Source organism: Hyperolius riggenbachi, chromosome 4 (assembly GCF_040937935.1).
Source record: "Hyperolius riggenbachi isolate aHypRig1 chromosome 4, aHypRig1.pri, whole genome shotgun sequence".
Classification (NCBI taxonomy): Eukaryota; Metazoa; Chordata; class Amphibia; order Anura; family Hyperoliidae; genus Hyperolius; species Hyperolius riggenbachi.
In genome coordinates this window covers 205776495-205801267 of record NC_090649.1, presented here as the reverse complement: position 1 = coordinate 205801267, position 24773 = coordinate 205776495, and the positions used below count along the sequence as shown (strand labels likewise).

Sequence of the window (24773 nt, the reverse complement as noted above, 5' to 3'; positions counted from 1 at the left end):
AATTCAGTTGCAGCAAAAAGGGCCTTATGGCTGAAGGACTGGAAGGCGGACATGAACTCTAAACAGAACTGGGTCAAGATACCGTTTGATGGGTCTTCACGGTTTGGAAAGGAAATGGATAAAGCTATCTCAAGGGTGACCGGCGGAAAATCGGGCCTATTGCCACAAGATAGACCGGCTAGAAAGGGCTTTTCCGATCCTACAAGACAGGCTTCAAATAAGTTCTCAGAATCTAGAAGCTACAAGCCAGGAAAATCTTTTAGGAAGAATTGGAGGAGTACACAAGCCAATCTGGCGAGATCCTTGAAGGCCTCAACCAAACCTGGGGGGCAACACAAGCAGCCCTTTTGAAGGTGCGCCCGCCCAGCCATTGATAATAGGTTCAAGATTAAGAAATTTTATCAATGTCTGGGTGGAGAGGATTCAAGATCCCTGGGTGACATCGGTCATCAACAAGGGTCACAAGTGGCATTTTCGGAGGCATCCAAAAGACAGATGGGCCCCAACAAGGATACCGACAAATCCTGCAAAAAGAAAAGTACTACAGCAATACGTTCAAACTGATAAATCGAGAAGGTGGTTCTACCAGTTCCAGCCTCAGAAAGATTCAAGGGCATCTATTCACCCCTGTTTCTGGTGCAGAAAAAGTCAGGGGGCTTCAGACCTGTAATAGATCTAAAATATCTAAACAGAGAAATAAGAGTGCCCAGGTTCAAGATGGAATCACTAGTCAATAATATTGGCGGTATCTCCAGGAGACTGGATGATGTCCATAGATCTTCAAGACGCATACTTCCACATACCAATTCACCAACACTTTCAAGAGTTTCTCAGATTTGCCATAGAGGATGTTCATCTGCAGTTCTGTTCTCTGCCATTCAGACTCTCCACTTCACCGAGAACTTTTACAAAGGTCCTAGTGTCAGTGGTGGCAGAATTAAGGACTCAGGGAATAAAAATCCATCACTATCTGGACGACATTTTGGTTATGGCAAGTTCCAGAGAAGACCTTATGAGAGATTCAGAAAAGATGGTGAGGTTCCTCTCCGAACTAGGATGGGTTATAAACGAGAAAAAGAGCCAGTTCAGCCCAGCCAGACGACTGACGTACCTGGGAGCAGTCTTCGATACGGTAAAAGACACAGTTTCCCTACCAGAGGCCAAGGCAAGAGACTTAATGCAGAAGGCAGCATGGCTATACCAGCAGCGATCAGTCTCGGCAAGGAGATGTCTGCACATTCTGGGAATCATATCATCAGCAATACTCATGATAAAATGGAGCAGATGGCACATGAGGCCTTTACAGAATCTGTTACTAGAGCAATGGAATCATCATTCGATGTCTCAGTGCATCAGAATTTCAGTAAAAAAGTCAAGATGTCCTTGCTGTGGTGGATGAACGTCCAGAAGCTTCAACGAGCCAACCAATTATCTTCCCACTGTTGGAGCACAATTACTTCGGATGCCATCAGGTTGGGTTGGGGGGCGCACTACAAGGAATACTGGGCCCAGGGCCTATGGAATCAACCGCAGGTGAATGTAGTCTCCAATATCCTGGAGTTAAGAGCTGCATTTATGGCAACACAAGCATTTGCGCATCTACTGAAAGGAAGAGCTGTATGTCTACAGATGGACAACAGGGCAGCGGTGGCCTACGTCCAAATGCAGGGGGGGACAAGAAGTTGGTCCCTGATGAAAGTAGCTCCATTGATGGCTTGGGCAGAGAAGAATCTGGTGGCATTGAGAGCGGTTTACATTCCAGGAACACAGAACTCTCAGGTGGATTTCCTATCCAGGAACCTGGTGCTAAACAACGAGTGGAAGTTGAAGATCTTCAAGGCATTGGTTCAGCGTTGGGGTCTTCCCCAGGTGGATTTATTCGCCTCGGATGTGAATTACCACTTACCCAGGTTATTTTCCAGGTTTCCCTCCAAGAGGTCAGAGGGAGTGGATGCCCTGACGCAAGCATGGAGGGCGTCTATGATATATGCGTTTCCCCCGACTCCGCTTATATTGAGATTCCTCAACAGGTTGAGGCAGGAAAAAGTGGATGCTATAGTAATAACACCTTACTGGCCGAAGAGACCGTGGTTTCCGCTACTGGTCAGGATGTCGGTGGCGGATCACTGGAGGTTGCCACAGGTGGCAGATCTTCTGACACAGGGAGAAGTACGACATCAACATCTGAAGAAGTTGTCATTGACTGCATGGCGATTGAAAGGAGGAAGCTGATAGAAGCTGGGTTTTCTTTGACAGTTACGGAAACTCTGCTTAAAGCAAGGAAATCCTCTACGAATAGTACTTATTACAGAATATGGAAAAAATTCATTGACTTTTCAATACAAAAGGAAATTAATTATCTTTCTCCTTCAATGCCACACGTTTTAGAGTTTCTTCAAACAGGCTTCGACATAGGTTTGACAGTAAGATCTCCTCAGAGTTCAAGTGTCAGCCATATCGGCCTTGATTGGTTCTCAGTTAGCCTCACACAGGATGATTCAACAGTACTTTCAAGCATTAATGAAGATGAGACCTCCACTACAAAAGATCTGTCCAAGCTGGGATCTTCCTCTAGTACTGGAATATTTATCGTCAGATTCATTTGAGCCTCCTCAGAACTGTTCAATATGGAATCTGACATTGAAGACGGCCTTACTGATAGCTATATCCTCTGGCAGAAGGGTATCAGAAATCAGAGCTTTGGGGTGGAAGGATCCCTTCTTAACCTTTTTTCAAGATAGAGTGGTACTGAGACCAATGTCTCACTTCCTACCAAAGGTGGTAACGATAAAACATCTAAATCAAGAATGGACATTGCCGGCATTTCCTGATGAGGAAAATTGGCTAACGGGACACCCATTGGATGTGGCTAGATGTCTGAAGCATTATCTGGATATGACAAGCACATTTCGGGACTCGGATCATCTTTTCATAAATCCAGCAGGACCCAGAAAAGGGAAAGAAGTTACTAGGACGATTGCGGCATGGATAATTCGACTGATCAAGTCTGCATACAGAGCCAGAGGGTCAGAAGTACCTTCGGGTACCTCAGCACATTCAACCAGGAGCATGTCCTCTTCTTGGGCAGCTGCAGCGGAGATTTCGCTGGTTAACATATGTAAAGCGGCAAACTGGTCGTCGCCTAACACATTTATTAATCATTATAGAGTGAATCCTGCTCTGCTGACTTCAGTAGAGTTTGGCAAAAGTGTTTTGTCTGCTTCTCATAAATAAGTTTTTTTGCACCCACCCGATTGGTCTTGTTAGTCTATGCAAATCCCAGCAGTATGCCGACATGGAGGCACCAGGGAAACAGGAAAATTGATACTCACCTTCGGTAATTTTCCTTTCCTGGTGCATCTCCATGTCGGCATACGTCCCAAGATTTTTATTGGTCCTATAGGGTGTTAGAGGGGCGGAGCTAACCCAGCAGTATGCCGACATGGAGATGCACCAGGAAAGGAAAATTACCGAAGGTGAGTATCAATTTTCCTGTTTTCCTAGCTTGTTGCAAATAGAAAAAAATAGCACAATTGTCAAGGAGATGCAAATAATTCAAACTTGCATGTAAATTTACCCCAATTACAATCTACATTAATCAAAATTAACTAGAATGGCATTTAATTGGCCCAGTTCCAAGGGGCAAACAATTTGCATCATATGGGAATGCAAATCGGAATTACTTGCATCTCATCTACTTAGGGCTAGTCAGATTTGGAAAGCTAATGACTGACACTTATGGTGTGTACACACTTAAAAGATAAATTAAAGATCTTATGCTGAGCATACACGGCAAGGTGCACTGTTATCAATCGAGCCGCTGATGGCTGGATTGATAATAGCCGACAGGTCCGATGACCTGCCGGATCGATTGCCCGCTCGATCCCCGCCAGCGGACAATAGCGGGGAATCGAGCGGCTGATAAGGAGCGCCGGCGGGGACGAGCGGGAATCGATCCGCGCGGATGCGTCGGGAGTCGATCTGGCGGCTAATCGGCCACCGGATCGACCCGTGTATGCCCAGCATTAGACCACTTTTACCACCTTCATGTAGTATGCGAGCTTACTCTACACAGTCTATTCTATGGAGCTGAACTCCCCATCAGATAAAAATCTTTGCAAGATGTTGCACACAAAAATGCTGTACACATTCAAAAGATCAGTATCTGCAAAAGATCCGTTCCTGCAAAATGCATTCATAGTCTATGATATCTGCAGATCATCATACACACCTTGTTTAACAGACATTCATCTGCAGATCAGATCCACCAGGATGGATCTTCAGATCTGCAGAGGATTGTCAGATTGCATATCTGCATGATGAATAAAATGTCTGTAAATGTCTGTTAAACAAGGTGTGTATGAGGATCTGCAGATATCATAGACTATGAATGCATTTTGCAGGAATGGATCTTTTGCAGATGCTGATCTTTTGAATGTGTACAGCATCTGTGTGCAGCATCTTGCAAAGATTTTTATCTGATGGGGAGTTCAGCTCAATAGAATAGACTGTGTAGAGTATGGCTCTCATACTACATAGAAGGTGGTAAAATTGGTCTAATGCTGGGCATACACGGGTCGATGCGCCCTTATCAATCGAGCCCCTGATGGCTTGTTTGATCAATTCTGACAGTTTCGATGACCCGCCGGATCGATTCCCGATCGATCCCCGTGGGCGGACAATAGCAGGGAATCGAGCGGAAGATAAGGAAGCGCCCGCAGGGACAAGCGGAAATCGATCCGGACGTCGGCGGGGACGTGGCGGGATTCGATCCAGCGGCTAATCGAGCCGCCAGATCGACTCGTGTATTCCCAGCATAAGATCTTTCATTTATCTTTCAAGTGTGTACACACACACCATTAGGCTGTAGGAAAGTGGGGCATACATTAGGACGGTGATCCCAAGCACACCCCAAATGGATAATAGAAGGCCTGAAAAAGAATTAGGGAGTTGATGTGACCCAGTCAAAATCCATACCTCAACTCAATTAAAGGAACCTAAACAGAGGGATATGGATGTTTCCTTTAAAAAAAAAATAAAAAAATACTTGCTTGGCAGTCCTGCTGATCTCTTTGGCTGCAGCAGTGGCTGAATCACTGACCTGAAACAAGCATGCAGCTAATCCAGTCTGACTCCAGTCAGAGCACCTGATCTGCATGCTTGTTGAGGGGCTGTGGCTAAAAGTATTAGAGACACAGGATCAGCAGGAGAGTCGGGCAACTGGTATTTTAAAAGGAAAAATCCATATCCTTCTCAGTTTAGGTTCCCTTTAAATGTGGGGCAGAACCTTCACAATTACATTTTCAGACTCAATATGCATATGTCTTCCCTACAACACGCGTTTTAACACAGTAGCTAAATAATAAGCAGCTCTAAAGCAGATTTTCATGCAAGTGGGAACCCTGTATAGACAGCTGTGCATAAATAAATGAGCGCAAACCACAATGAACTGAAGGAATAATGTGAACTTGAGTGGGATAAAATTCCTTTAGGCCTCTTTCACAGTGCGACGTTAAAGTCGCACGTTAGGCATGCCCCCGTCCCGGATTCGGCGGGACCGTCCCAGGTTGGGGGCCCCTCCCGCTATCCCGCTGCCAACCCCCAATGTCTCGGGCTAGGCAGAGGTAAAAAAAGGAAGAAGGATCGATGCATCAGCCGCGTAATGTGGGGAGAGGGGGCTGCATCATTTCTCCCTCCCGCTCTCTGAATGGGCTGCCTACTGTGTGTTCCCCCCCTGGATGCAGAGTTTGCGGAGCGGTGGTCATCTTACCGTCTATGCGCTCATACCGGGAGCCGGCTTCACTCTACTTCCTGTTTAGAAAACAGGAACTAGCAGAGAAGAGCCGGCTCCCGGTACGAGCGCATAGACGGTAAGATGACCACCGACAAACTCTGCATCCGGGGAAGGGGGGGAGGTAGGACAGTAGGCAGCCCATTCAGAGAGCCGGAGGAAGGAATGATGCAGCCCCCTCTCCCCGCATTGCGCATCGATCATTTTTTGCCTCCTCTCTGCCCAGGCAACCTCCTCCCCACCCAAAGTGGCACCCTACGCCCAACCCAGATGCATCCTCCTCCCTCCCATTATCACCCTCCTGCAAAGGCAGGGGTGTGGCTTAAGGCCACACAGGGGGCACGGCTTAAGTGACCCTCTTTGGCATTTTCAAAAGTTGGGGGGTATGCGTTAGAAAAGGTTTTAATATGGACTAACGCACAGCAATATTAAGTCTGTGCATCATTCACAGTGCACACGTTGCATTGTGTGTAACGTGTAGCAATATTTAGACAGTGCTGCATGCTGTGCGTTTAGCAATAAATCTGCTGCGTTGTATGTGTTGCACACGCTCAGTAATTTTTTTTTTTTTATGTAATGCATGCGCAGTTTTCGTTCCATCACTGTGCGACGAAAACGGCGCACCAAACACAGGGCTAAAGAATGTACTATAACGTCCAAGTTATAGTCTTTCAATGCGTTGCATTAGGGGCGCGTCATGCGACCTTAACGTTGCATTAAAGGCACTGTCCCAGGGCTGAGCAGATCAGGTAGCCGTAAAAAACGCCGCTCCTGTGGGCCACAATGGCCCACTTGCGTGACCCCTGCGGCACGACACTGCGCTGAGAGAATGTGTTGTCTCTAAGGGGGGGGGGGGGGGGGGAATGGCAGGAGGCGTGGCCAGGGGAGAGAGCTGCCCAATGGCAGCTCAGGAAACCCTGTAAGAACGCCCCTGGCTGGCGGTTTAAACAGGGAGTTCCACTCCCGTTTACCTCGGGGGTGGGGGGGGGGCAGAGAGCGGCGGTTGGGGGACACCAAGCCATGTCATTAAACAGAGAACATGGCTCTGTGTCCCATCTGCCCCCCAAAGATCCACCTCGGGTTCTCTTTAAGGAGGAGCTGTCAGCCATACAAATGGAAACTGGCCCTAATTCCTTCTCATCTGTGCATAATCACAAGTTGTAATTTGATTTCTCCAATGTCACATGACTGCCACAGCAGACATGGCAGATAAGCTCATTTGAAAACACAGGATGTTAATATGTCTGCTTCCATGAATCAGGAAGTAGAAACCGTGCAGAGTTTAGGATTTGTATGAGCTGTAACAAAAATGTTTTTGTTTAAAGATTATGCTGTTGCATATCTTTTAGAGCATTGAAGACTTGCTGAGTTCAGGTCCGCTAGAAGTCCCAGGACCAGCTGGGTTGCAGGCTACTGTATATAAGTTGTTCCGGGCCGCACAATTCCTCTATAGCCCTCCCATGGCCGGGAGCATTCTGCACAAACGCAGTTACAGTGTTAACTGTACAGTGTCAGCGTGTGCAGATCGCTTCTGACTATGGAAGTGTGATTGGGGGTTCACATAGCCAGGACAAGCAGTAGTTATGGACTATAGGTCTAAAAGCAGCACAACCGAGGGCAACGGAAAAACTGTGAGGGAGCTGACAGACTACAGGAGGCACTGCAGCCCGTTTTGTGCCCTGCACCCACCACCATCTACCTCAATACTGGTAGGACAAAACCATTGTTGGATTTTTGGCATGTGCAACAACTGTATGTTCGTGACTCCACAGCCCTGGCTTTCTACTTCGTTGATACATTCTTTTTTTTTCTCATCAGAATATGTAAGTTCTTATATTGCTGTAAGTTCCTAGGTATGAACTGTGTATGTATTTATTACCGACTATTGTCTATATCGCAAGTGCTTTGGAAGACTATGATAATATAGCACAAATTATGAACTGCCAATAAGGTAGCAGAGGAGGCTGTCAGAGTGCAGTACATTTTTTGGAATGTGAACTAGAAAAGGGATTTGCCACTGTACCTGTACATATGTCCAATCTTCCACTGATGCAATGTTAGATCCTGCAGGCTTCACTCGCTGTAGAGGAGCTACATCTTCCAGGCTCTTGTGTTCTTCCTGCATGTTGGTGAATGGGCTTTTTGGAGTTCATTCCTTATTTAGCAGAAACACATAACTGATTATATAACCTCATAAACAGCAATAGATCAGTACTTTCCTCACCAGAGGGAGCTTCCCATTACCAGAAAGTCATGTTTCTCTCTCTGCGAACTTGAAGAGCCATGGTATAGCAATAATCAAGCTGTCTGTGGAGAATCTCTCTAGCACACATTGCAGAGCCTCCAATATGGTAACATGAGAGGCTTTCAGAGGACAGTGTGCCAAATATCTGTGACAACAATATCCACATACATCCAACCTACTCAGGAAACCAAATATCAGAGGCAGGTTGCCACTGGTGACAAGTGTGTGGAGTGGGTGAGTGGTGGGGGCAAAAAACAGTTGTTTTTGTATGTATTTCAATCTGCCTACAAACCAGAATACAGTATTTGAATGCACTGCCCATAGCTGGTGATAATTAAACTAATTGCACTAAAATACAATTTCAGATACAATTTAAATATAAAAGACCACTAAGTATATGTGCATGACTGAACCTGCATGCACACACCAATGGGGTTGTCAACAAGATGCAAATAATTTCAAGTGTATGCAGGATTATTCAAATTGTGCATGAAAATTGGAGGAACTCAAAATTATTTACATCTCATTGCGCATCCCTGCACAATAGATATCAAATACAATTATGAAAGGACTGTTGGAATAGACCCCCCCCCAAAAAAAAAAACTCACAGAGATGCACGCACCTGCAATCAGAGCTGCCAAATTAAATCTCATACAGTATTCTGCTATTCTAAAGGACTGCACCTGCATGATTTCACTCTACACCAGTGTCGCACTGGTGTGAACAGGTAGTAATAGACTCCATACAGAATCACAAGCCAGTACAATGCTGCTGCAGAACATCTCACTTCAAACTGGAAATGAGGCTATCTAGCTGCAAACAACTAACGGGATTTGAATTTCAGGCTATAAAAGTACCGACGGTGCCACGTGGAGAGCTTTGTATAAACTAAAGATGTGTGAGTGAAGTGCTGACTATCGCATCCATAACATTAGCAGTTGAATACTAAAGTCTCGTGCATTCTCAATGGAAGAGGACGTTTACCGACAATCCAGCCTTACCGGTGGAAGTGCTGGAGGAAGCCATCCAACACGAGCAGCTCCATGCTCTCTGCATTCTATGTGAAAGGCTGCTGGCCGCGTGGGAAGTGACGTCAGAGGCTGCGCTGCAAAGTACAAAGCCAGTGTACTACTGTAGATCACCTGGCCGGAAGCGAGAGAGGCGTGTTCTGCACAGTTCTCGCTGATGATTATGGGTACCGATGTGAGGGAAACTATGATGATAGGTTGGGGTGCAAAATAGTTTTTCAGAGATACAAAATACGCAGCAGAGTATCTTTTTTAAGCCATGCTATTAAGGCTTAGCACATATGTACTTCAGTAAACTCCTGCATTTTTGAAAATGTTAGTTTTGGATAGTATGTGGAGGTGTTAAAAATGTTTGCAGTCTTATTAATAGTCTGTGCGCCTATTTGTGAGATTCTTCTTTCTGTCTCCGGGACCTGCATATTGGGCTCTATTCTACAGGGGGAACCACCGCCAAGATGGCGCTGCATCGGCAGCCACGGCCACAGGGCTCCGGCCTCTTCTTCTCTTTCCTAAAACCTTCTTAAAGAGACTCCGTAACAAAAATTACATCCTATTTTTTATCATCCTACAAGTTCCAAAAGCTATTCTAATGTGTTCTGGCTTACTGCAGCACGTTCTACTATCACCATCTCTGTAATAAATCAACTTATCTCTCTCTTGTCAGACTTGTCAGCCTGTGTCTGGAAGGCTGCCAAGTTTTTCAGTGTTGTGGTTCTGTGATGCATCTCCCCCCTCCAGGCCCCTCTCTGCACACTGCCTGTGTATAATGATCTCTTGAGATACAAAAGGAAGGATGTATACAGCCTGCTTGTGTATGAATGTATTTTCTATGTGTGGACATACTGTACATCAACCTACTTCCTGTTTTGGTGGCCATTTTGTTTGTTTATAAACAAACTTTTTAAAACGGTTTTTAACCACTTTTAATGCGGCGAGGAGCGGCGAAATTGTGACAGAGGGTAATAGGAGATGTCCCCTAACGCACTGATATGTTTACTTTTGTGTGATTTTAACAATACAGATTCTCTTTAAGATTTTTACTCCCTAATCCCCCCCTAATCTAAAGGGGAGGATGCGGGGATGCCGTGGAGACAACCGGAGACAGGCAGAGACGGGCTGATCCATGCATAGAGCCCCTGGGTCTGAGCGGCGAGCTTCCAACTGATCATGCGATCAGCTGTTCAGGCCCTGTGCTCTCCCACCACCAAGCTGGACTTCCGGACTGCTCCTGCCACGAGCTGGCTGCTCGTGGATGCACAAGGGGACCCATCTCCTCACGCTGCCGCTCTGCCTGGGAGGTATTGAGACCACCGAGGTGCAGCCACCACTCTGCTGCCGGGGCAGCCCGCCAGCCCAAGACATGCGGCTGCTCTGCCGCGATCGAGGGACTCGGAGGTGGCCTGACTTTTCCCACACTGGCAGCTACGGCCGGAGTAACCAGACGCTGCCGGAGACATGCGGCTGCCCTGCCTCCATCTGAGGACGCGGAGGCTCCTCAGCGAGAGGACCCGATACTGCCGCTGCCAGGCACCATTGCAGGGACATGCGGAGCGCTCCACCACCGCGGCCCAGAGGGGATTGGTGTACCTCCGATGGAGTTATTTGGAGAGGAGATGAGGCTGGTCAGTGGAGGGGATGGGGAAGGAAGGCACTGGGGACCGTACCCATGCCTGATTGCAGGACGTAGTTGCCGGGACACCATCAGCTGAGCGGCCGCCGCCACCCACGTGGAGTGACCATAGGCCCGAGCACTGCTCTACTCACCCTGCCCCCGATCCAACACCGCTGCTGCCGGGAAGCCACTCGGGAACATGCAGGATGCCTCCACATCTGTCCAGGCCACAGGGAATATTTCATCAATCCCTGGTGGCACATCACCGCTGCCCTACCCAGGTGAGCCTGATATCCTCGCTGTGCCCTCAAGTCGGGCCCCCATCTCTGTCTCCTGGAGGGATTAGCCATCCAAGGATGAACTTACTGGTGTGGTGAAATTTTTTGCAACTTTATCAGATTTTGCAACCGGTTGCACTTATTTATACGTATAGCTATCAGAAAGTGCAACCTAGCCATTGACTTTAACCTATCTGTATCAGAAAATGCAACCCAACCAAACCCTATTCTCACACAGAACCCTCCCCTCTTGCTCAACTAATAACCCCCCCTGGAGGGAACAATCCCCCCTCTTGCTCAACTAATAACCCCCCCTGGAGGGAACAATCCCCCCTCTTGCTCAACTAATAACCCCCCCCCCCCCCAGGGATCAATCCCCCCTCTTGCTCAACTAATAACCCCCCCTGGAGGGAACAATCCCCCCTGTTGCTCAACTAATAACCCCCCCTGGAGGGAACAATCCCCCCTCTTCCTCAACTAATAACCCCCCACCCCCCGAGGAAACAATCCCCCCTGTTGCTCAACTAATAACCCCCCCTGGAGGGAACAATCCCCCTTCTAGCTCAATGGGATCTGTGGTTGCAAAAAATTACAGGCGTGTTAACAGAGAGAAGCCACGCCTACACAGTCATACACTGTCCTCTATGGCAAGTTGCAAAATATGATAGGTAGCAAAAATTTTCACTACACTGGGCTCCTCCTGGCCTAGTGGCCAGGCCACTCGGCTGCCAGTCCCTCCTCCACACAGGCCAGCCACCAGCTCCATCGGCCTCTGCGTCCATGGGCTCTTTTTGCTCCCTGAAGCACCGGGTCCGCCTGCAACCACCATCGGACTGTTTGGGACTGTTGTTGGACTGTACCTAGGCGAGTTTCCAATCTGCTGCCCTAAGGGACTCTCTGCCTCTGTCTCTCACTTCTTGCTTTGGTTCTCTCTTTCTTTCTTCATTCTCTCTTAGCTATCCCTTCTCGCTCTCTCTCTATCCACTCTTTTCCAGGACACACTGCGGGGCATCTGGAGCTGCTGCGGAGCTGTGCGAGCGCCGTCGGTAGTCGGCAGGCTGCTCCCCTCACACAGCACTCCAGACTTCCCCACGCGTCCTTCACTATAGTTATGTACCGTACGTACACATAGGTATATGTTTACTTTGTACTATACTGTATATGATTGTATGTGTTGTAGTTCGCATGTATGTGTTTGTACCATCACCGACCCTGTATGAGCCAAAAACAATTCCGGGTACAACCCCCGTTGTACTTGGCGAAATAAAATGATTCTGATTCTGATTCTAGTGATGGGAATTCCGGCTCTTCTCAGAGAATCGGCTCTTCTGAATCGGCTCCCATTAAAGAGCCGGCTCTTACGGCTCTGAATCGGCTCTTCATTAAATATCACTGGACACCACTCAGAATCGGATTAAAAGCCCCGCCCCCGTCTCCATGCCAACTCCAGACTACTTCTCTGACTGAGGCAATCCCTCCTGCTACTGCTCTGCTCCGCCCCAAAGACTTCTACAAGCTGCAAGAGGAGGACTACATCTCCCAGAATACCTCAGCGCCCTTTATTACGGAGCAAAGCAGAGCTAAAAGGGGCGGCTGAGGCATCGGCTCTTCTCAGAGTGAGCATCGGCTCCTCTGATTCACTTCAAAGAGCCGGCTCTTAGAGCCGGCTCGTTCGCGAACGACCCATCACTACTCTATTCATAAAAGGTTACCGCAAGTTTTCCGCTCAAAACAGCGGATTTTCCCGTTCATCTAGCAAAGTGGGCATTCATAAAAGCTGTTCCCGCATGAAAATCTACAATCCCCCAGCAGAGCGAGAAATTTCCACCTTCTGCAGTGTTTTTCTAGATTTATCTAGAAAAAAGTAACCAAATGGCCATTCATAAAGTTTAGAGGAAGCGGTATGTGGACGGGAAATACCGCTTCCTCTGATTTTGCAGTTTACATACAAGTGAATGGGACAGACCTCCCAGAGAGAGCAGTGCACGGAGGGACTCTGCCGGCTGAAGTGTTTCCGCATGCCTTCCGACAGCTTACCGTCAGCCTTCAGCAGGAGATCTCCGCACTTGCATCGCAGCTGCCAACATTTTTATGAATTACCACCCAGAAGTCTAAAATACCGCTGCGGTATTTTTCCTCCAGGAGTTTTTTCGCCACAAATGTTTTATGAATAGAGCCCTTTGAAGGAAACTTTAAGTGAGCTTTTTTATTTTATTTTTTTAAATGCTCACCAATTTTGAAGGATAGTTACTGGATCCCATGACCATGCCCTTTCATTACCTCACTGTCCTCGTTAAAAACTGGTGCCTCCGGGAGTCCTCAGATGCACTGAGTGTTTTTGTAGATGGGCGCATCCCCAGTGTGCACGCGCAAGCGTGGACTCCTGCGTATGCAATACAGATTGCTCGTCTTATGCTAGGGACACATGATGCAATTTTCTGATGTGTTTACTGTCAAGACCGATTATTTCAAACATGTCCGATCTGATTTCCGATCAATTGTTTGTTCACTTCTATGGAAAATCGATTGGAAATCATATTGAACATGCTGGAAATAATTGATCTTTCAGAAAATTGCATTGTGTGTACCTAGCATTAGGAAGTACTCTGGGACACAAGTATTTCCAAAGGCTGCCTGAGGAGAGCTGAATACATTGAACCTGAATGCTGCTTGTGGGCGGCAGAAAGGACGCTGAACTGCCGCAACAAGCGCACAGTTCAGCCTACTGTCTGAGGGCTCAAACCCATTAGAGCAATTTTGTGAGCGTTCAGGGAGCCATTCAAAATGCTAGCGGTTTCTCTAAACGCTCAGCTAATGTTAATGGATGGGCCATATTCCACTGGTGCGATTGTGATTAACAAAATTGCAAATGCAGGACATGCAGCATTTTTAGCGATTACCGTTTCTGCAATGTAAAGTATATAAACGCTGGTGTAATCGATCGTCAAAACCTACACAAAGCGATTTTGCTAGTGTTTTTACATTACTGCGCACTGTAAAAAAAAATCAAATTAATTGAAAGGACCAATCAGAATTAAAAACGCTAATTGCTACACAATCGCTGGCAAAAAGCTGACACTTTTTGAAAACGCTACCAAAATCGCCAGCAATCGCTCATGAAATCGCTTACAAACCGCTCATTAAAAACGCTAGCGATAGCGTTTTGTAGCGGGTTCAAGGGCTGAAAGAGGTCTTGGGAGCTTAACACCAAAGACACTTAGATGGCTTTCCAGGCAGATATACAGGTAGCGGTACAGAAAGAGGTATGTGCACCAGAGTTGTAAAACCAATTACATTATTCTATCACAAGGTAACACATAAACACAGATATAAGGTGCATACATGTAGTTGTCAGGAACTTACATTTTCCCCGTTTCTTACAGGCTAGCCGGTATACATTTAGTAATTAAATGAGTCAAATGTTTAAAGAGAACCCAAAGTGGATCTTCAGGCCCTGTTCACAGTGCATCAGTTGCATTGCAGAATAATTCTGCATGTCAACTCACTACCCACACAATTCTATAGGCCTGGATTGCATTACTCTAACTCACTGAATGCAGGCTTTGTATTAAAGTCTATGTCCCGTCTCCATTGCAGTTCACACACATTTTAACGCGTGTGTTATGCAACTGACCACTGTGAACCTAGCCTCAGGGGGCAGATGGGACACATAGATATGTTCTCTATAGCCCCCCGAGTTCAGCGACAAGCTTTGACACTAACTCGGAGGTAGACACAGGGGAGAGGAATTCCCTGTTCAAAATGCCCCCCCCCCGGGGCATTCCAGCAGGGTTTCCTGAGCTGCCATTGGGCAGTTCTCTCTCCCTGGCCGCTCCCCTGTCTCTCTGCACGCTATGAGAGACACAGTGCAGCATCGTGACCTATAGGTCACGAAAGTGGGCCATTGCGGCCCACGGGTGCGGTGGTTTTTGCGGCTACCTCATCCGCTCAGCCCCGCGGATCAGGTAATCAATCACAAAGCGCTCAGAAAAGCTTTTCTAAGTGCTTTTGTGTAGCGTTTTGGATAGAAAGTTCATTGCTTATGTGAGAACACTCACATAAGCTAACATTGCACAAGCGCTTTTAAGGTGATTTTTGAAATCGCCAGCGCTAAAAAAAAAATGAAATTGCCCCTAATGTGAACAAGCCCTTAAAGTAATTGGGAGTCGTTATTCAAAAAAGAAAAAAGCCAGATACTTACCTAAGGAGAGGGAAGGCTCTGGGTCCGACTGATGGGAGTGCAGAGACCCGGTACCAGAGCTGCAGACATCGTAGAACGGCGGCGTGGGAGCGATCCAGGCGGATGGGGCTGGAGGAAGCCCCAGGTGTTTATGAAATCTTTTTACTTTTCAGCTCGTGTACACTTTAAACAGAACCCGAGGTGGGTTCTAGGAATGCTAATTGCACACAGAGGCTGGGTCTGCATATACTGCCCAGCCTCTTTTGCTATATTGATCCCCCCACAGGCCCCCCTGCGCTCTGCTCTGCCCCCCATAAATCATAGGCCGAGCTGTCGACACGCAGTGTGTCGCAGCCGGCTGTTTACCTCTGTAAGTGTCACTCTCGCCGCTCCCCCGCCTCTTCCATAGCGCCGGTCCCCACCCGCGTCCCTTCCCTCCCTGCTGATTGGAGGGTAGGGACGCGGGCGGGGATAGGTGGTATGGAGGAGGCAGGGGAGCGGCGAGAGTGAAACTTACAGAGGTAAACAGCCGGCTGCGACATGCTGTGTGTAGACAGCTCAGCGTATGATTTATGGGGGGCAGAGCAGAGCGCAGGGGGGCCTGTGGGGCAATCAGTTTAGCAACAGAGGCTGGGCAGTATATGCAGACCCAGCCTCTGTGTGCAATTAGCGTTCTTAGAACCCACTTCGGGTTCTCTTTAAAGTGTATGGGGGGGGGGGGGGGGCAGATGGGACATGGATGCATGTTCCCTTGCTGCAGGACATGCCTCTGTGTCCCTCCCACGCCACTTTCTCTCCCCCACTGCCATGTTATCACCACCTGAAACTGGTGACATGCGATTGGGGAAGGGAGGAGAGGTATTGCCTGCTTATTGTAATGAATAGTGACATGTCAGCTGCGGTGGATAGCAGTACCACCGCAACTGCTTCTGGTTCTCTGCCTGCCAGTCTCCCTGCGCCTCGGGCGTCTAGCACGCCGAGGACGGGTGTGGGGAGTAATCGCATGTAGGCTGCGGTGGACGGTGGGTCCACCGCGGTCATTGCTGGGTCCCTGCCTGCTGATTTTTCCCAGGCGTCTAGTACGCCGAGGACGCGTCTCTGCTAGGCGCAGGGGTACATTAGCGCGTGCGCGCGCTCACCGTCAGGATCTTTATGCCAGTAAGAGGCGCGGTCGGCTGACGTCAGAGGGCACACTCGCCGCTCCTGATTGGCCGAGGCTGGTGGGCATGCCTTGGGGGTCTCCTCCGCTTCTTAAGCCTCTCGGCTTCACTTGCTAGTTGTCTGCTGTCGTGAATACTTCGTGTTAGCGCTCAGACCTTAGATAGTTCTGGTGTGCTTTGATCTTGGAGGAAACCAGGGATTTCACACAAGACTAGGAATTATTATTACTACTGTTATTATTGCTTGATTATCTGTGTATGACTCTGGCTAGTTCTGACCAATCTTACTCTAAGTGATTCTGTATCTTTGCCTATCTGATCCTGTTGCCAACCCTAGCCTGATTACCGTTCTGTCTCTGTCTCCTGATTTTGTACCTCTGCCCATCTGACCTTGTTGCCAACCTTGCCTGATACTCGTTCTGTCTCTGTTTGTCGATTCTGTACCTGACCTGTCTGTCTGTTGCCGATCTGATCTGTCTGACCATTCTGCTCTCACCAGGGACCCCATGTCTCTGGTGAGAGGTTCAGTACGGGTAGTGCCCACCAGCTCCTCTGGTGAGGTAGTGCAAATACTGCCAGTACTACTGTTACACCAATCACTACACTTAGCGCATTAAAGTGTGTTTAGGGTACGTCACTTCTTAGTGGCTTATTAGCTTTGCTTAGCTAACACATCAGTATCTATATATCTGTATTATTGGTGATTCTGCAGATCATCATATAATCAGATATATATATCTGTATTATAGGTGATACTGCAGATCACCTGATAATCAGAAACTTTGTTCTTGCTAACACCAATCGTTACAGAACAGCAGACCAATAATGTCTATGGATGCACTGTGCAACCAGGTTGAACTGTTAACCACAGGCGTTAACGACCTAACCAACACGGTTAACGCTCAACAGACACAGATCAAGAAGTGGTACGGACCCTTCAGGCAACTAATGCACCAGTGCCATCCCCTGTGGTTATGGAACCTAGAATACCTCTCCCTGAAGGGTTTTCAGGGCATAGGTCGGATTTTCAGAATTTTAGGAATCGCTGCCTTTCCTGTTTTGAGTTACGACCTACATCTTTAGGGTCAGAAAGCCAGAGAGTGACATTTATCAAAACTCTGTTATCCGGGGATTTGCAGACATGGGCTTACAGTCTTCCCACTGTCATGAGGCCCTGACCTCTGTACAGCAATTTTTTAAAACCATGGCAGTTATATTTGATGATCCCGATATAGCGGTGACCGCAGAAAGGAAACTTAAAACCCTCCGACAGGGGCATAACACTGTCGAGGCATACGCTGCTGAGTTTAGAAGATGGGCTGTGTCAGCTAGGTGGGGACAGTTTGCTTTACTAGACTGTTTTTTGACAGGGTTATCTGATGCAGCCCAAAACCATTGACGACGCGATCTCATTGGCGGTTAAGATAGATCACCGGGTCCGTTATCAGAGACAAACCTGAGGTAGATTCTCGGGGAGATTAATATCTGTTGCAAGGTCCTCACCGTCTCCTTCTCTTCCCCGGGATGAGCCGATGCAGATCGGACATTCAAAATTGTCGCAGGTAGAGAGGAGTCGGAGATTAACTGAGGGACTTTGTCTGTACTGTGCAGAGAAGGGCCACGTGGTACAGAATTGCCGCAAGAAGGCGGAAATCTCTGCCGCCTAGGTGTAGCTAGAGGTACTACCCTAGGCGAGCCTGTCTTACCTCTAAAAGAAAATTGTCTGCTGCTCCCGTGTTCTATTACCTGGGAAAATCGAGTCTTATCTACCCAGGCATTCATAGATTTGGGCTCCGCAGCCACTTTCATAGACTCTGACTTTGCTATGAAATTGGGAGTTCCCATTGTTTCCCTAGACCGACAGATTTTTGTAACTGCAGTGGACGACTCTCCACTTCAGGGGAAACAACCTCTGTCACAGACTCCTGTATTATTATGCCAAGTGGGGGTACAGAACAAATACAGTTCTTTGTGCTCAAAATGGCTACTTCTACAGTGATTCTTGGTATGCCATGGCTACAACAACATTCCCCTCAGATTGACTGGAGTTCTGGTCAGCTATTAAGCTGGTCATCTCACTGTCATCATCATTGTCTGGAGAAAGTTACCTGTTTGTGCCACCAAGGTTCAGATAGAAGGGTTGCCCGCACATTATAATGATTTCCTTGACGTCTTTTGTCCCAAAGCTGCAGATAAACTGCTGCCGCATAGAAGTTTTGACTGTGCTATTGAGTTGAGGTCAGGTTGTATGCCCCCTAGAGGCCATTTGTATAACCTTTCTGGCCCTGAGAAACTTGCTATGCAGGAGTACATTAAAGAAAATTTGGCTAAAGTGTTCATCCGTCCTTCACAGTCTCCGGCCGGAGCAGGTTTCTTTTTTGTGCAAAAGAAGGACGGTGGCCTTCGGCCATGTATTGATTACAGAGGGTTAAACAAAATTACTGTAAAGAATCGTTATCCACTCCCTCTGATAGATGATTTGTTTTCCCAGGTTACTAATGCCAGTATCTTCTCCAAACTTGATCTCAGAGGGGCATACAACCTGGTCCGCATAAGGGAGGGTGACGAATTGAAGACAGCGTTCAACACGCCCGACGGGCACTACGAATATTTGGTTATGCCCTTCGGGTTATGTAATGCTCCAGCCATCTTCCAAGAATTGATCAATGAGGTCTTCCGGGAGGTATTAGGGCGGTTTGTCCTTGTTTACTTGGACAACATACTAATTTTTTCACCCAGTTTAGCTGAACACAGGGAACATGTGAAGTATGTGTTAAGAAAACTGAGACAGAACTCCCTATATGCAAAACTAGAGAAATGCCTCTTCGAAGTCTCTGAGGTTCCTTTCTTGGGTTATGTAATTTCTACTGCTGGTCTCACCATGGACCCCAGTAAAGTATCTGCTGTACTGGAGTGGCCACAACCTTTGGGGTTGAAGGCACTCCAGAGGTTCCTTGGATTCGCCAACTACTATAGGAAGTTTATTAAAGGATTTTCCTCTGTGGTGTCACCCCTCACAGAACTTACAAAAAAGGGGGCAGACACTTATTTTATTATTATTATTTTTTATTTATATAGCGCCAGCATCTTCCGTAGCGCTGTACATAATAATTACAATTGGTCGGCAGAAGCACATGCTGCTTTTGCAACATTGAAGGAATTGTTGTGTTCCGCTCCCATTTTGCGGCATGTTAATATCAGTCTCCCCTTTATCGTGGAGGTGGATGCATCTGAAGTAGGGGTTGGGGCTGTGCTGTCTCAACACTCAGGTCTTCAGGGCAGATTGCATCCGTGTGCTTTTTTCTCTCGGAAATTCTGCCCAGCCGAGATAAATTACGATATTGGGAACCGCGAGCTCTTGGCGGTCAAACTCGTGTTTGAGGAATGGCGCCATTGGCTTGAAGGAGCAGACCATACGATCACGGTCTATACAGACCATAAGAATTTAGAATATATCGAGGGGGCCAAGAGACTTAGACCCCGACAAGCCCGTTGGTCCTTGTTCTTCTCGAGGTTCAGGTTTGTCATTACTTACAAACCAGGAAGTAAAAACATCAAGGCAGACGCTCTGTCTAGATGTTTTGAGCCTGAGACAGTACAGCCACCAACCCCGGAGAATATCCTGCCCAAGAAAGTGCCGGCTGCTTACCTGGTAGCAGTGTTCCGGCGAGTCCTCCAGGACGGCCCCTCCTGAGATTGTGTAAGTCCCCCCTCCCAAATCGGAAACACCTTAAGAGAATTAAAATAATTAATTGATGCAGTATAAATCCCACCTCCTCACAATCTCCCACAGTTTATGCAAAGAGAAGAATAACGAACCACACTCCCCTTATAAATAAAAGTTAAAAGTCAGGGTTGGGAACTAGGCGGCCGTCCTGGAGGACTCGCCGGAACACTGCTACCAGGTAAGCAGCCGGCACTTCCTCCCTTCGTCCTCCAGGACGGCCCCTCCTGAGATTTAGCGAGAAATTTACCCTAGGGTGGGATGACTGCTTGCAGAACTTTACGACCAAAAGATTGGTCTTGAATGGAGAGGAGTTTAACTCCGTAATGCTTAACGAATGTCGAATGCCTGGACCATGTCGCAGCCCGACAATCTGTTCCAAAGAGACTCCTGACCTTTCTGCCCATGACGTCGATAAAGATCTGGTCGAGTGTGCTGTAATATGAGCAGGTGCTATTACCTGAGCTTCTGAGTAAGCAAGAGTAATAACCTCCTTAATCCATCTAGACACCGTAGCTCTAGAAACCTGAACTCCTGTTCTAGAACCTCCGAAAGCTATCAGAAGGTTAGCTGAATTTCTCCAGTCCTTGGTTCTTCCCAATGGGACATGAAGTCTAAGATGCAATATAAGTACCACCTCATTCTACCTATCCTGAGTGCATTGAATATTACCTTGAATCAGTAGGAGATTTAGCAATGGATTTAGGTGGGTATATCCATTTGTTGTGGAGGCTACGTGGAAAACTAATTACCGGTAACCATACTTTTTGGCTTCTGCTTGCCTCCACCATAGGTGACCAATGAGAGTTAGAATAGAACCTCTTCTCAGGATAGGACCACTCCAAGGATTGATTTCTTGGTAGATCCAAAACGATAGAGTTTTATGAATGTGACATAAGAGGCCCATGCGGTAGCTTCACCCTCATATCCAGTGAGCTTAATTTACCTCTTTTTTAATTGAGAAATTAGCACATAAGGAAAAGAAAGATTCTCTGATCCTTGTGGAAATCAGACCTAAGTTTCGTAGAAATAAGAGCGGTAACCTGAAATCAATTCTATTCTTCAGGACAGACATGGATGGTGGTTAAATGTATAGGGCCTGTATTTCTCCAATACACCTGGCCACCGCTGTCACCACCAACAAACATCTAAGGACTAAGTCTGTATAGTGATAGCCTTACTAATTCAGACGAATGGCAGCCTCACTTTAGGATGAGCAGACTGTTGGAATGAAAGTATACTTGAATTCTAGTCTCAGGTACTGAAGTCTAGAAAAGACTTGAGATACAGGGTCTCTTTAAGCAGAGTTTCTCAGAGAGAAATGATACAGTCATGTACCAGGAACATGTCCCTCTTGGAAGGCCACATAATGGGTTATCAGGTCTAACTGCCCCCGACAGTTAGACGGACACCATAAACAAAGCCGATATTTACAAAACATTGCATTCTTTGTAACTAGGTTATAAAGCAATGGCTTATTAATTAATGAGGTGGGTCACATGCCCATGCCAACACAAGATGCTTAATAAAGCCCTTTGAAAGGTGAAGAAGGCTGTCTCCGCTCTATCCCCTGTATGCTGATGAGTTTCTGGTGCCGGAGCAAAAGGTGTGTGGTGCTGTTGCCAATGGCAACCAGCATATACATTCTTACACAGACCATGCCTTCAGATATCAAGAGGCCACTATAAAATGGCCTGACCCTGCTTCACAAAGATCATCCAAGATCTGCAAGAACAATGGCACCTTTACCAAAGGTAGGGCTACAGCAGATGCCAAACCTGTTTTGGTCAGTCTGACGCAAAAGAATACCTGTGGTCTGATCCTACATCCCTTTTCGAAGTACCCTTCAAGGGGGAAAAAACAAACGTATGCTCCCCCCTGTGCCGCAACAAAAGTGTTCACACTCTCTGGAGAAAAAACGAACAACATTGTTCCAAGCAGAAACCAGGTAGCTGCAAATTGTCAAACATATTTGTTCGGACACCAGTTCTGAGATGGTTGTTTGCAACTCAACCTACATGCTAGAATAATATCCCTTCCTTTGAGATAAACTGATTTCAAGGAAGCACCTTGTTCACTGCCCAGCAGAATGTCTGAGCATAGGAAGTTTAAGATTATGGGTGGACTATAACTCCCACTTGTTAGTTTAAACTGAGTCACAAGTGTAATTCCCAGTGTGAAGATTCACGAATCTGTTTTCCAACCGATTCTCTCATCTCTGGAGAGTACTCCAGACTGCCAGTAGATTAAAGATAATATTTTCTCCAGTGAAGCACACCTGACATGCATTTAATTGAGATTCAGATGCCCTGTACAACTCCAGAGTCTTGCATCTGTCGTAATAACGAATGGATTTTATAATCCATTCGATTGCAGATTTGGTTGAGAAGTCCATTTTTAGGGAGAGTCACTGGATCTGACATCCAGATCGATTTCTCTATCCAACCACTGACATAGAATTGCTGTTTGACATATTGTGTAGACAGTTTGTGCATAAGCAACAACTGGAATACAGGCAAAATGAAAGACATAGCTTGTCTGTGACCACCTTTGCTCTGAAAAACTATCAAGAGTGTTTTTGATCCAATCCTTTCTGCAGATCCATCCTAAATACTCTACAGTTGTAAAACAACCTGCATATTATCTTAGGTCTTCCTTCATTTTCACAGCTAGGTAAAGCTAGAAAATATCTTCTGTATACTCAGATTGCTGCTATTAAAATCATGTTCTTTCATAATGGGAACACTTGTAACCCATCAAGGAAGTACTCAGGACTGCAAATGAAAAAGACTTGGGATTGAATCCTGAATTGCTGTCTCAGCATTTATGTTGCGCTTCTGTCCCGACGGACGGAAGGCGTCTGAGCTGCAGCCATTAAGGTACGCTCAGTAGGCAGTAGCAGTTCCAAAGAGCCTCGCCCAAGGACTCCTTACCAAACAGGTGTAGGCTTTCTGAACAGGGAGAGCTAAGGTACTAATCCCAGTCCCCAGTGTCAGAGGTAGAGCCCTTAACCACCACACTAGCCACTGTCCCTTTAAAAAAAATTTTTTTTTCCAAACTTGCCATCAGAATAACTTATGCATCAACCTTGCATCTATTTATAAGCAAAAAAAACAGTGTTGCAATTCAAATGTCTATGTGCAGAATCCCTGCACATAAGTAAAAACACATCTGCTAATAGCTTGACTCCTGTGCATATTCCCTGCACAAAATGATCTTCTGAAAGCACACCTGCTACCAGCATCATTATCTGAAAAGAGCACTTGCTATTGCAAACAGAATGTCTGTGTATAATTATTACACACCATTGTTATCTGAAAATTAGCTTTGCAAACTGAAGGTTTCTGTGCATATTTTTTGCATGTAATTCTGCATTGCATTCAGAACATGTGCCAATCCCTGAACATAACTCCTATCTGAAATGCACCATTGCATTCAGAATATCCATGTGCTAAGCCCTGCACATAATTATCTGATAAGTAGCATTGCATTCAGGATCTGTAAAGCACACCTGCTGGCAGATAAACTAAGCATGCATATAATTGTCTGAAAATGTATGCACACAAATCATTAACAGAAAACCCAAACTTGTTATAACATTTGTGCACAAATCATTACATGAAAGTATAACTGCTTTCAGAATATTATGGCCAACCAAAATATGTATGCATGTATTTGCATAATCCGCACCACAGCCACTCATTGTAATCAGCCATGCTTCACTCAAAATGCACAATCCCTGATTGTGGAAAAATCTACTTTGAGAACCAGATTTAAATGATTCCAACAATCAAGCAATTGATTATGTATATGGCTGCTCCCCTGTGGTATGAACGCTTGAATTTGAGGGAATTGCCAGCACAAAAAGGTGTAGCCTGCATAGGGCAAGAGGGTAAAGCTGCCCTGAAAGCTGAGAAAGTTGTAGCCATTTCCTGTTTCATGGGTTTCATCAGGTCAAATAAAGCTACTGTGGTACTTTCAGGTCCAGGAGCATAAGACTTAGACTTGATATAACAGACCAAACAAAGTCTTAGAGGTTCCTTCAGGCAACTTGCAACCACATTTAGTACATCAGCTAGACTTTGAAGTGCTTTTGAGTTTCTGTAGTACAAAACAACTCAAACACCAAGAGTCTTACTAACATGTACCCATTAACAATATGACAGGAGTCTGCAATAAACACTGCAATGTGTTTGCTTACCGGTGGATGTGACCTGACTGCTCAGTCTCACCAGTTGCAGCACTCTCCTGAGCTTCTGTGGTGGGCCCACTTGACTGCACCATGACCCCCTCAGAGCTGTAGCGTCTGCGTGTATAGCGTGGCCATGGCGGTTTACAAAACTCGCACTTTCAGCCGTCTAACACGATCAGTACGCATGACGTTTTATGCATGACGCAGTACGCACCACGCGCTCACGCGTATCCAATGATGCATACATGCGACCTATCATGCAAACTTGCGTCATATTCGGGCATGCGGAAAATCCGGCATCTCTGCTTACCGCCGCCATGCCCGCAGAAAGTATAATGAAGAGAGGGAACCTCTCCAGTCCCCTTCATTCAAAATAGGAAAAAAACAGGTAACCTCCTGCTTAGCTTCCTATTCTAGGCCGCACACCAGTAACAAGCCTAAATTATACTTTACAAAAAAATAAAAAAACAAAGAAAAAAACAATAAAAATGGTGCAGCAGGTGCCAACAGGCTTCCCCTACTGAAAGGAACAACCTTCCCTGGTGCTTCCGTGGTGAGGTCT

General features: G+C 46.6%; 2 long non-coding RNA genes across 2 annotated transcripts in view; one reads left to right on the top strand and one right to left on the bottom strand.

The window, feature by feature from the left end:
* Positions 1–9125, bottom strand: part of LOC137571716 (uncharacterized) — a 24180-nt gene extending 15055 nt beyond the window's left edge. Inside the window, exons 1-2 of the long non-coding RNA XR_011031413.1 lie at positions 9039–9125; positions 7815–7946 (exon numbers count right to left, since the gene is read on the bottom strand). This is a non-coding gene — a long non-coding RNA (uncharacterized lncRNA). The remainder of the gene's footprint in view (positions 1–7814; positions 7947–9038) is intronic.
* The window catches only part of LOC137571719 (uncharacterized), a 230080-nt gene that overhangs the window by 105858 nt on the left and 99449 nt on the right, over positions 1–24773 (top strand). The gene's annotated exons all lie outside the window — the stretch shown is intronic.